The sequence below is a fragment of the Mastacembelus armatus genome, chromosome 17, assembly GCF_900324485.2.
Source record: "Mastacembelus armatus chromosome 17, fMasArm1.2, whole genome shotgun sequence".
NCBI classification, from domain to species: Eukaryota; Metazoa; Chordata; class Actinopteri; order Synbranchiformes; family Mastacembelidae; genus Mastacembelus; species Mastacembelus armatus.
Window position 1 is genome coordinate 23,043,033 of NC_046649.1, and position 12,809 is coordinate 23,055,841.

The following is a 12,809-nucleotide window of genomic DNA, read 5'->3' on the forward strand; positions in this document are numbered from 1 at the left end:
AGTCAAACCAGATGGTGTTATTATCTGTGAGCTAGCTTGTTAGGCTGCAGGTTCACTGGTCCTTGAAACAGTTTCAGTAAATTAGCAGCAAATTAATAAACAGCTCTAGAAAACACTTGACAAACACTGTGTCCAAAATCACTCCCTGTTTAATTTATGGTGCATTATATTTAGCTGACACCATTTTGTTTCTGTATCCAAACTGTGAAATCTGTGTAGCACAGACTAAGAACTGCTCACAGTGAAAAATGAAATGGGCCAAATTTGATAGAACCTGAAGTAAACAGTCGGGTGGTGCTGCACCTGTAAGGGACACAACATGAAGACTGTACTGCTCATTGTAGAACAAGGGAGGGACTTTGGACTAAGAATGCTGTTAGGGTAACCCTTTAAACCTGAGGCCTATTTTTAGATCTATGCTCGAAAAGCCCTTCAGAAACCAATTGATCTTCTGTATAGGATTTAATTTTTTAAACTTCTAAAAGATACGGAACATCTTTGCCTTTTGTCTGACATGAAAATTTGACAGAGAAAAGGTTGGTGACCACTGGTCTAAAGAATATTGCTTTAAAAAAAAGGTCCTACCACATTAGTATTCATGATTCAACTCCGCCCCCTTGAAGGCCTGTTATCAAAGAATTAACACGAATTAGAAACAGCTGAACTGGTGAGGCTTTGTCATTTTATTTGGTGAAAGTGGTGGCCAACTTCAATGTCAAATAGAGAAAAGGCCATGCTTTTTAAATACTGCTACAAACGCCTCTACATATAGCTATTAATGTCACATTTAATTCTACCACAAATAGTAATAGTTATATTAAAAAGAACTCTACTACTAATACTACTACCCCCAAGAGTCACTAATGAAGTGAATTGTAACAGCCATATACGAGTCCACTGTTCGACTCGTCCCAAGGTCTGTCGTACAAGCAAAGAAAGGCTGGCTGGACAGTTGTGATTCAAGCACAGACCTCGATTCAATGTACAAAGTGGGAATCTCTGTCTCAGAGAAGTGTTTTCTCTTTGGCATCTCATAGCTTTTGTCAAGCTGTTCTACAAGGTTTCTGAAACCTGTTTTATCAACACCTGAAATGGGAATTTGGTCCATGCAAATACGGTCCTTCTTCTTCTCCTTTGGGCTGCTCCCTTCAGGGGTCGCCACAGAGAATCATCTGCCTCCATTTAACCCTATCCTCTGAATCCTCCTCAGCCACACCAACTATCCTCATGTCCTCCTTCACTACATCCAAGAACCTCCTCTTTGGTCTTCCTCTAGGCCTCCTTCCTGGCAGCTCTAACCTCAGCATCCTTTTACCATTGTATTCACTGTCCCTCCTCTGAACATGTCCAAACCATCTCAATCTGGCTTCCCTGGCTTTTTCTCCAACATTGCTGGTCTCACCACTGTCTTGTCCACCTTTCCTTTCATTCTTGCTGACACTCTTTTGTCACACATCACACCTGACACGTTCCTCCACCCGTTCCAACCTGCTTGTACACGTCTCTTCACTTCTTTTCCACACTCTCCGTTGCCCTGGACTGTTGACCCTAGGTACTTAAAATCCTCCACCTTCTTCACCTCTACTCCTTGTAACCTCACCGTTCTACTTGAGTCCCTCTCATTTACACACATGTACTCTGTTTTACTGCGGCTAACCTTCATTCCTCTCCTTTCCAGAGCAAACCTCCACCTCTCTACATTTTCCTCCACCTGCTCCCTGCTCTCACTACAGATGACAATGTCATCTGCAAACATCATGGTCCACGGAGATTCCTGTCTAACCTCATCTGTCAGCCTGTCCATCACCACAGCAAACAAGAAGGGGCTCAAATCCCATTTTTGGTGCAGTCCCACCTCCACCTTGAACTCCTCTGTTACCCCTACAGCACACCTCACCACTGATCTGAATGAGTTCTATTGCAGATTTTAATCACCCCCCACCCGCTCTGATTGTCTTCCAGAGCGACCTTTAACACCTTCAACCATTAACCCTCTGGGGTCTGAGGGGGTTTTTGGGGCCTGGACAAATTTTGACATGTCCTGACATTTGTGCTTTTTTCAGTGTTTTTTAAACATATTAATGTCTAAAGTCTGATAACACTGTAATCAGCACAAAATTGGCTACAATAATATGTGAGCAGCAAGTTTATACATGATAGTGCTTTTGAGAAAAAAGTGTTTATGCATGGCTAGTGAAAAACTACAATTTTTTACTCACTGAAATAAGACCATAAAACACAAACAGAACATTGGTTCACAAGACTTTGGAGACCAGCATGTTGTAGGCTAAAGTGTTTACTTCAGAGTGCTGTGAATGTCATCTTGTTCACACATTCACAGTAAACAATACACTGATTTAAATTTTCTAAGACACTTTTTGTCCAGAAAGGCCATATGCAAGAGGGTGTGTCTGAGGATGAATAGTCATGTGATTTACCTGAGAACACAAAAGACGCACTGAACGTCCAGACAAAGCCGCGCATAATGAGCCTTTCAGTCAATGTAGATGGGACGGATTAGTGCTGTACAATACAACACAATGAGGAGCCAAACGATCCTCATTTGAGTTAAAATCAGTGTTTTTACTCTGAGGACAAGCTAAACTATTTGTCTCTGTGTGGAATGTAAGGAGCGCCGCTTCACGTGCGTAACGCGCCATCATCCAAACGCGCCGAAAAAGTGAGTAAATTCTATGATGAAGTTTGATATTTTGTGTCATTTCTCGGGGGCGTGCACATATTTACCTGGTTCACCTGAGATTATTTACATGTGAACAGTGGACAGTGTACAAGGCGGGACCGCATTACCTGTAATGAGGTGAGACAGGAAAAAACGGACTTCTCCTTACGTTCATACGGATTAAATAAAAAGTGATGATTTGTTTTTGACTTGAATTGTTTCACTCAAAAGAAAACATTTCAAGCTTTCTAGCCATATAATTCTTATTTTTATGAGCCAAGTATTCGCTGAGATTCTGGTGGTTTTATTTACGCGTCTGTGAAGAGAAATGGCAGAGACAGAAAAGTCCGAGAGCGCACCCTGTCGGCTTTCTTTATTTAAAAAAAAGCACAATGTTTTGTTGTTATTATGATGGTATACCACTAAAACTAGACCGTTTACAGATTTGAATGATATACTTCTTTTATCTGTACGATCAGAATTGACGGAGTAATTTAAGTTTGTTCCGGCCTTATCAGAAAAAGATGCGTCAAAACGCGCCGGCGCGTGCGTCGACCCCAGAGGGTTAACCCCCCTGCTATATTTCAGACCAGTGTGGACGATGTGTGTCGGCTCTTCAGGAAGCAGAAGAGAAGGAAAGCACCAAAACACGCTCAAAACAGTGGAGATGGTTGTGGACTTCAGGAGAAATGCCCCCACCCACCCCCCTCTCACCATCATGAACAGCACTGTGGCACTAGTGGAGTCATTCAGGTTCCTGGGCACCACCATCTCTCAGGACCTGAAGTGGAACTTCTACATCGACGCCATCATGAAGAAGGCCCAGCAGAGGTTGCACTTCCTGCGCCAGCTGAAGAAGTTCAACCTTCCACAGACGCTGCTGACCCAGTTCTACTCAGTGGTCATCGAGTCTGTCCTGTGCTCCTCCATCACTGTCTAGTTTAGCTCTGCCTCTAAATCAGACATCCGAAGACTTCAGAGGACAGTTCGGACTGCTGAGAAGATCATCGGTGTTCCCCAACTCACCCTCCAAGACCTGTTCATCTCCAGAGTGAGAAGATCATCGGTGTTCCCCAACTCACCCTCCAAGACCTGTTCATCTCCAGAGTGAGGAAAAGAGCTCAGAAAATCACTCTGGATGCCACCCACCCGAGCCACCACCTCTTTCAGCTCTTACCCTCTGGCCGGCGCTTCAGAGCTCCAAACATCAAGATAGCCCGGCGCAAAGGAAGCTTCTTCCCTCAGGCCATCCAACTCTTAAACTCATAGCTCTCCACCATTCCCTCCTACCACCTGCACTATGTCACTGGCACCTTCTTGCTCTTTGCACACCAATTAGTTCCCCTTACTTCTGTCTTCAAGTTATCTGTGCATTTTTCTTTAGTTTTTTGTAGCATTTGTTTATGTAGCATTTATGTTTATTGTTTGATCCTTTGTAGCATTTGCATTTATGTCTGTTTGCACTGAAGTACCCCCCCCGTACCTAAACAAATTCCTTGTGTGTGTGTGTGTGCACACACTTGGCAATAAAGCTCATTCTGATTCTGATTCTGATTCTTACAGTTCTCATACATGCCCTGCACCACTCGAACATACTTCTCTGTCACTCCAGACTTCCTCATACAAAACCACAGCTCCTCTCTCGGCACCCTGTCATACGCTTTTTCCAAATCTACAAAAACACAGCAGCTCCTTCTGGCCTTCTCTGTACTTCTCCATCAGCATTCTCAAAGCAAATATTGTATCTGTGGTTCTCTTTCTTGGCATGAAACCATACTGCTGCTCACAAATGCTCACTTCTGACCTCAGCCTAGCCTCCACTACTCTTTCCCATAACTTCATTGTGTGACTCATCAGCTTTATTACTCTGTAGTTTCCACCACTCTGCACGTCTCCCTTGTTCTTAACGATAGGCAACAGTACCCTTCTCCTCTATTCCTCAGGCATCATCTCACTCTCCAAGATCTTGTTAAGTAGCCCAGTCAAAAACTCTACTGCCACCTCTCCTAAACACTTCCATACCTCCACAGGTATGTCATCAGGACCAACTGCCTGTTAACCCGAGCTGCGACCGATCCAGTATGGAAGTGATATTTGTGATTCGCATGTTTGATTTGGCTGAAATTTTACGTCGGATGCCCTTCCTGACACAACCCTCTGCATTTACCCAGGCTTGGGACTGGCACATGAAGACACTGGATTGTTTCCCCCTGTGGTTGCATTATGCAAATACGACCCTGTTTTTTTGTCTTTTTGCTTCATTCATACTTTCTTGTCACTGACAGTACCTTTGAAATAGTAGGCTGGCTTGAAGTTGTTTTTTTTTGTTCCTTCCTCTGGCTGTCAAAAGAAGGAAATAATTACATTTACATGTAAAACATTAGCTGTCATGCATCCACATTGGCATTACTCTTGGTTATTTTCAGTGTTTGTGTTCATATTAGTGTAATGCACAATGTTAACCTGGTAAACATGTATTGGTGTATTTTTATATTTATTGGTTGATACTAAAAACACAAAAGCTATAAAACTGACATACAGTGGGTACGGAAAGTATTCAGACCCTTTTAAATTTTTCACTCTTTGTGTCATTGCAGCCATTTGCCACAATCAAAAAAGTTCATTTTATTTCTCATTAATGTACACTCAGCACCCCATCTTGACAGAAAAAAAACAGAAATGTAGAAATTTTTGCAAATTTATTAAAAAAGAAAAACTGAAATATTGCATGGTCATAAGTATTCAGACCCTTTGCAGTGATACTCATATTTAACTCACATGCTGTCCATTTCTTCTGATCCTCCTTGAGATGGTTCTGCTCCTTCATTGGAGTCCAGCTGTGTTTAATTAAACTGATTGGACTTGATTAGGAAAGGCACACACCTGTCTATATAAGACCTTACAGGTCACAGTGCATGTCAGAGCAAATGAGAATCATGAGGTCGAAGGAACTGCCCAAGGAGCTCAGAGACAGAATTGTGGCAAGGCACAGATCTGGCCAAGGTTACAAAAGAATTTCTGCAGCACTCAAGGTTCCTAAGAGCACAGTGGCCTCCATAATCCTCAAATGGAAAAAGTTTGGGACGACCAGAACTCTTCCTAGACCTGGCCGCCTAGCCACACTGTGCAATCGTGGCAGAAGAGCCTTGGTGAGAGAGGTAAAGAAGAACCCAAAGATCACTGTGGCTGAGCTCCAGAGATGCAGTAGGAAGATGGGAGAAAGTTCCACAAAGTCAACTATCACTGCAGCCCTCCACCAGTCGGGGCTTTATGGCAGAGTGGCCCGACGGAAGCCTCTCCTCAGTGCAAGACACATGAAAGCCTGCATAGAGTTTGCCAAAAAACACATGAAGGACTCCCAGACTATGAGAAATAAGATTCTCTGGTCTGATGAGACCAAGATTGAACTTTTTGGCGTTAATTCTAAGCGGTATGTGTGGAGAAAACCAGGCACTGCTCATCACCTGCCCAGTACAATCCCTACAGTGAAACATGGTGGTGGGAGCATCATGTTGTGGGGGTGTTTTTCAGCTGCAGGGACAGGACGACTGGTTGCAACTGAAGGAAAGATGAATGTGGCCAAGTACAGAGATATCCTGGAAGAAAACCTCTTCCAGAGTGCTCAGGACCTCAGACTGGGCCAAAGGTTCACCTTTCAACAGGACAATGACCCTAAGCACACAGCTAAAATAACAAAGGAGTGGCTTCGGAACAACTCTGTGACCGTTCTTGACTGGCCCAGCCAGAGCCCTGACCTAAACCCAATTGAGCATCTCTGGAGAGACCTGAAAATGGCTGTCCACCAACGTTCACCATCCAGCCTGACAGAACTGGAGAGGATCTGCAAGGAAGAATGGCAGAGGATCCCCAAATCCAGGTGTGAAAAACCTGTTGCATCATTCCCAAGAAGACTCATGGCTGTACTAGCTCAAAAGGGTGCTTCTACTCAATTCTGAGCACAGGGTCTGAATACTTATGACCATGTGATATTTCAGTTTTTCTTTTTTAATAAATTTGCAAAAATTTCTACATTTCTGTTTTTTTCTGTCAAGATGGGGTGCTGAGTGTACATTAATGAGAAATAAAATGAACTTTTTTGATTTTGGCAAATGGCTGCAATGACACAAAGAGTGAAAAATTTAAAGGGGTCTGAATACTTTCCGTACCCACTGTATGTAGCTTTATTATAGTTTTATTCTAATGTGCACATTAGTAATATTTATAATTCTCTCTCACTCACTCAGCTGCTTCCCTTTAGTGGTCGTCACAACAGTAATATGCCCTTCATCACTATTACTAATACTAAAAATAATATTAATGATCTCTTTAAAATAAAAGTCTAAATTAAATCAGTTGAAAGAGACTCACCTGTTGATCTTTTAACTCCTTGAACAAATCAGGATGAGAGTGACAAATGTTTGCTAAGATTTGATGTGTTGCCTCCTGTGGCAGCACATGACTTATAATAATAATAATAATAATAATAATAATAATAATAATAATAATACATTTTATTTCATGGCACCTTTCAAAGTCTCAAGGTCACCTTACAGAGAGAAAAAGGAAGCATACAGCATGAAATACATAGAGTGCATTAAAACAACTATAACATAAGTTATAGGACATTATAACAACTATACATAAACAGAGGGCCAAAATGTAAAGGAAAAAGTGTAGAGTTTCTAGGAAGTGGGTGATGTACAGTAAGAGTAAATTGAAACACAGAAACCCAGATGACAGACCAACAAATATGAAACAATATGAAACAATATGAAATAGGCGGAGGGTGGTAGAACATCACGGGCTGCTTTGAGAAGTTGAGAGAGTTAGGTGGAAAACACTATACGGAACAGATACGTTTTGAGTGATGATTTAAAAGTTGATAAGTCCGGAGACGACCGGATGCGATGAGGGAGAATGTTCCAAAGGCGGGGCGCAGTGTGGCTGAAGGATCTAGCGCCCATGGTGGCCAGGCGCGCTGTAGAAGAGAGTGGAACTGGAGGAGCGGAGAATACGAGGCGGAGAAAAGATATGAAGTAGATCAGTGATGTATGGTGGGGCAATAGAGTGGAGGGCTTTGTAGATGAGAAGGAGGATTTTATAGTTTATACGGAAGGACACAGGGAGCCAGTGAAGTTGTTTAAGGACAGGGGTGATATGATGTGAGGATGGAGTTCTGGTGATGATTCGGGCAGCAGAGTTCTGGACAAGTTGGAGTTTGTGAAGTGATTTGAGAGGTAGACCAGTGAGGAGTGAGTTACAGTAATCCAAACGAGAGGTGACAAAGGCATTAACGAGTATGGCCGTGCTATCGGTGGTGAGTGAAGAACGGATGCGGTTTATGTTACGAAGATGGAAGTAGGCCGACGACCGGGTAGTGGTATTGATATGCTGAGTGAGAATGAGAGAGTACCGTCTAGGATGACACCCAGGCTTTTAACTTGGGGGGAGGGGAGGACAGTATTGTTGTCAATTTGAATGGAGAAGGTGCTGGTTTTAGAAAGGGTGGATCTGGTGCCCACGAGGACAATTTCAGTTTTATTGGGGTTGAGTTTCAAAAAGTTATGGGTGAACCAGGATTTGATATTATGTAAGCAGGTAAGGAGGGAGGGAGGGGGGAGGGTAGAAGATGGAGCAGCAGAGAGGTAGAGCTGGGTGTCGTCTGCATAACAGTGGAAATTGATGTTATGTTGCCTAAAGATATTACCGAGAGGAAGGAGATATATAATAAAGAGGAGGGGCCCCAGGACAGAGCCCTGAGGCACGCCACAACTGACAGTAGAGGGCTGGGAGTGGAAATTCTGGAGATGGACGGACTGGGTGCAGTCAGAGAGGTAGGAGGTGAACCATGAGAGGACCGATGGAAGCATCCTATTGACACTACTGCAGCAGCGCTTGTAGACTGGTGATTTAAGATCAGTTGGTTCACCTCTTTCAAAGTAATGTCATATTTCACTTCTACGAATATTATTTAATAATTTCTTTTTTTTAAGATTATTTTTTGGGCGGTTTTTGCCTTTATTTTTGACAGGAAACTGGAGTAGAGAGGAGGGGAAGACATGCAGGCATGCATGCATGATGGCCAGCTCAGGAGTCGACCCAGCATCTCCTGCGTATATGGACTGGTACACTACCGCTACGCCACCAGCAGCCCCCTGTTATTTATTCATTTCTGACGTGAAGAGTGAGTTTCACCTGTTAGATCCATTTTCCTTTTCACGCTTGACAGTTTCGTGTCAGTTTGGGTAACACTGTGGTGAACTTCAGCAGAAAATGAAATATCGAACTGAGCAAAATTAGGGTATTGTACCATTTGAAATATTATACATACAACGGTATTTTTCCAGTGCCAGTATACCACACATCCTATTGACACTACTGCGGCATGAAAAATGTAAAGCTAATCTAGCAGCTTAATTTTGAACCAACTGAAGTGTGTTTAAATCTTTCTTTCCAGCATTTACCCAAATCAACTGGCAACAGTCTCGCTGTGAAATTATCAGATTGCCTATTATAAGTTTAACTAAACTTAATGTTAAGTATCTGCTGCATCTTCTCACCACAGCTAATGCATTGCCCATGTTTTGGACCATATTATCAATATGCACTGACAAAGATAATTTACTCAGTGTGTATGCCCAGCAGTTTAACATTTTCCACTTGTTCTATAGGTGTATTATTTACAAACACTTTAAGGTTTTGCACAAGTATAATATTTTTTGTCTCCAATACACTGATAATCAGTTCGTTCTTTATAATCCACTTTAAAAATGCTTTTAATTCCTTGTTGAGAATTTCAGTCAAGGTAGCAGATGATATAGTGGAAGCATACATAGCTGTGTCATCTGCACACAACTAGTTTTGCTTGTCTTAAAACCAAAGGAAAGTCGTTTATAAAAAAAAAAAAAAAAAGATTAATGGACCAAAACTGGTTCCCAGAGGAACGCCACAGTTCACAGACACTATCACACAAAATACCATTAAAGAAAACCCTTTGTGATCTACTTTTTAAATAATGTTTGACCCAGGCAACTGCAGATGGTTTCAAACCATAAAACTTGTTTTTCAAGTACTAGCTTGTGACTGATAACATCCAATACTGATATGAAATCTATCAAAATGGCCCCAATGTCTCCAGAATATTAATATGATACAATAGTGCATTCTGAACAATTTGTTAGAATAAGGGCATTGTAAATTGCTAACTGTGTTATGAGAATTGTCATTTTGCAGACAGATTTATGTAAAGGGTGTAACCAGGCATGTCATAGTTGAGGAAACCCAGGTTTTCTGTGCAAATCACCAAGACATGTAAATGTATGGATGTGAACTCTGTATGAACTCTGAAGTTAACCTATGTTTCAACTTTCCCCTGTTGTGTAAAGTGAGACGGTGCCTGGAACCCATGTAACCACCTCCAGATATAAATTAAAGTGTTCTGAGCGGGCTCGGGGCTGCAGCCGGAGATAAGCAACAAGTTTGCATCTCCTAACAGTCACGAGCTCAACCTAGAACAAAGAAAAGAAAGTCTCTGTTTAAATGTTTGATTAGAACCAACATTTATTGGTGTTTCCGCCCGGTTTCCAATACAGCATCAACGGTGAAGAGGAGGACGAGGACGCTGGAAAACTGCGCGCAGTCGGTCCCATAGGGGACCGAGAAAAATCCACCCTCGTGAATTCGACGGGAGGTCGGTGTCTGCTCGCCTGAAAAGATCCTCTTCACTTCTGCTGCTTGACGGAGGCCGGACAAGAGACGTATTTGCAGAAATAGGTGAGCTGCGTTGACTTCTATGTCTGGGACATAGCAGTGTCAGGGACACTAGAGAGCAGCTGCAGAGTTCGTCAGGGACGAAACCTATGTCAGGGACATAGCAGTGTCAGGGACACTAGAAAGCAGCTGTAAGTTCGTCAGGGACGAAACCTATGTCAGGGACATAGTAGTGTCAGGGACACTTGAAAAGTAAAAGCGCTATTCGTCAGGGACGAAAAGAAAGTATCAGGGATACTGAAACACGTGTGAGTGAATGAGAGCGTGTGACTGATGGTAGTTGACGGACTATTGTCGGCTGAATAGAGCAGTGTCACTACCTATTAAAACTGTGTATTTTGTTGGGCACAAGTAAAAATTGAAAAGTTGAGTGTGGTGGACGGCTGTATCCGCAGGTAATTAGTACCTGTAGAAGCTTGATACAGTGGACGATCCCCGCGCTGTTGTGACTGATCGTTTGCTTGTGCCAAAGTTGCAACTATGGGAAAGGGGAACAGTAAACCCCAATTAATGGGGGATCCTAAATTTATGAACACTTATTCTCCCGGATCAGCGAGATATTTAGGAGAATGGAAGAAAAAGTATGAGTTTCCTGGAAAATTGGAAACCTGCGCATGCGATAAATTGGTAACTCAGTTAAAAGCAGAAATGGCCATAGTAGAACCTAGGAAAATTGATAAATTTAAATTGCAGCTTATTGAGGCAGTAAAGTGGCAAGAGCAAGCTGAGAAGAGAAGGCAGAAGAGAAGAGATAAAAAGTCCCTCATAGCAGCCCTCCAAGAGGACCCAGCTGATTTTGTAGGGCGTCCACAAGCATTAATTCAACAAGAAGAAGCAGCGGCTGCGGCTGCTACGGCTGCTGCAGCGGCTGCCGCACCTGTGACGGGGGCAGCGAGGACAGCTGCGGCCCCGCCTCCTACGGCTGGACCTGCTCTAATCAGTCCTAGCCACACTAGATCAGGAAATCTGTATGGTCCTTTAAGTGATGAGGTACAAGGACTGGCAGAGGCCATGTCAAAATTAAGTCCGTTTAGGGACCTCCAGGGCGATGGGTCAAGGATGGGGCCCCGTCCTGATCCGCCGCCCTGGCCACCATTGACTGACCCAGCCAGCATCTTTCCAGCCATAGAAGTGCCTAACCCTCATTTTGGAGTAGGGAATGATAACAGGCCCCTTCTCCTGGTAAGGAGACCGTGGTCTTGTAAGGAGCTAGAGGATGCAGTAAAAGGGCTAGGGGACCCCTTCGCTAATGTTCGTCAATGGATTGTAAATCTGCAACAACTTAGACAAACTTACAATTTGGACGGGCAGGAGATTGACTCAGTGTGCAGGAAAGCTTTAGGACACAGATATGGAGGAGTGAGGGGAGGATATACAGGGCGGACTCCGGCGGGGGAGGTTTTGGCCCCCGGAGACCCAGTCTTAGACAACCAAGTTGCATTACTGACAGATAGAGTAAAAAATGCATTTGTTAAACCTCCTGATTACCAAGCTATTGCCCAATGTAAACAGAAAGAAGGTGAGGATGTGCAGGACTATAGAGGACAGCTAGAGGAAGTGTTTAAAGCAAACAGTGGTTTGGACCCCTCTGACACTGTCGCTTCCCCCTATCAGCAACAACTGAAACAGGCCTTGCTGAGTGGGTTTCTTCCGTCCATCACTCACCACATCCGAAAGCTAAATATTAATACACCCACAGATGGAGTGACTCAAATAATGAATTATGCACAGCATGCCCAAGACTTACAGAAACATAAATCAGAACAACAATCAAAAGCTGCAGTGTTTGCACTACTGGATGTCATGGGTGACAGGGGGAGAGGAGGTCCTTCACAGTACAACAGGAGAGGATTCAGAGGCAGAGGTAGAGGGAGCTCAGGAAGAGGCTTTGGAAATAGGAAATGGAAGGATGATGTATGCTATAATTGCGGTAGACCAGGACACTTTGCCCGTGATTGTGATGAGCAGAACCAGAGCTCAGGGAGAGATGAAGGCAGACGATCAGAAGAGTATAGGAGACCAGGACCCTTTAACCCCCAAGCATGACTAGGCCCTACTGTAGATGAAATGCTGGACCTTGAAGAAATTGTAGACACTTATTATAGTGCAGAAGGGAATAAGGTAATGCCCATTAGAATGCTAAAAATTAATGGAGTGAAAATAAAGTTTTTGTGTGACACAGGAGCAGACAGAACAGTCTTGAGGGATAAAGTTCCTGGCGTGACAAGAGGTGATAAAAATATTTTTGTAAAATCAGCAAATGGACAGGTCACCCCTTGCAGTTTCTCCCAAAGTTTTGTGATTGAGGATGAGGCATCTGGCTTTCAGGAAAAGGTAATGGCAGTTTTGTGTCCTAACT

The 12,809-nt window shown here is 43.2% G+C and overlaps 1 protein-coding gene across 1 annotated transcript in view; it reads right to left on the bottom strand.

The window, feature by feature from the left end:
- Positions 1-267: 267 nt before the first annotated feature.
- epdr1 (ependymin related 1) overlaps positions 268-12,809 on the bottom strand; it is a 30,102-nt gene continuing 17,560 nt past the window's right edge. Inside the window, exon 4 of the transcript XR_003296076.2 lies at positions 268-319. The gene's annotated coding sequence lies outside the window, so the exon portion shown is untranslated. The remainder of the gene's footprint in view (positions 320-12,809) is intronic.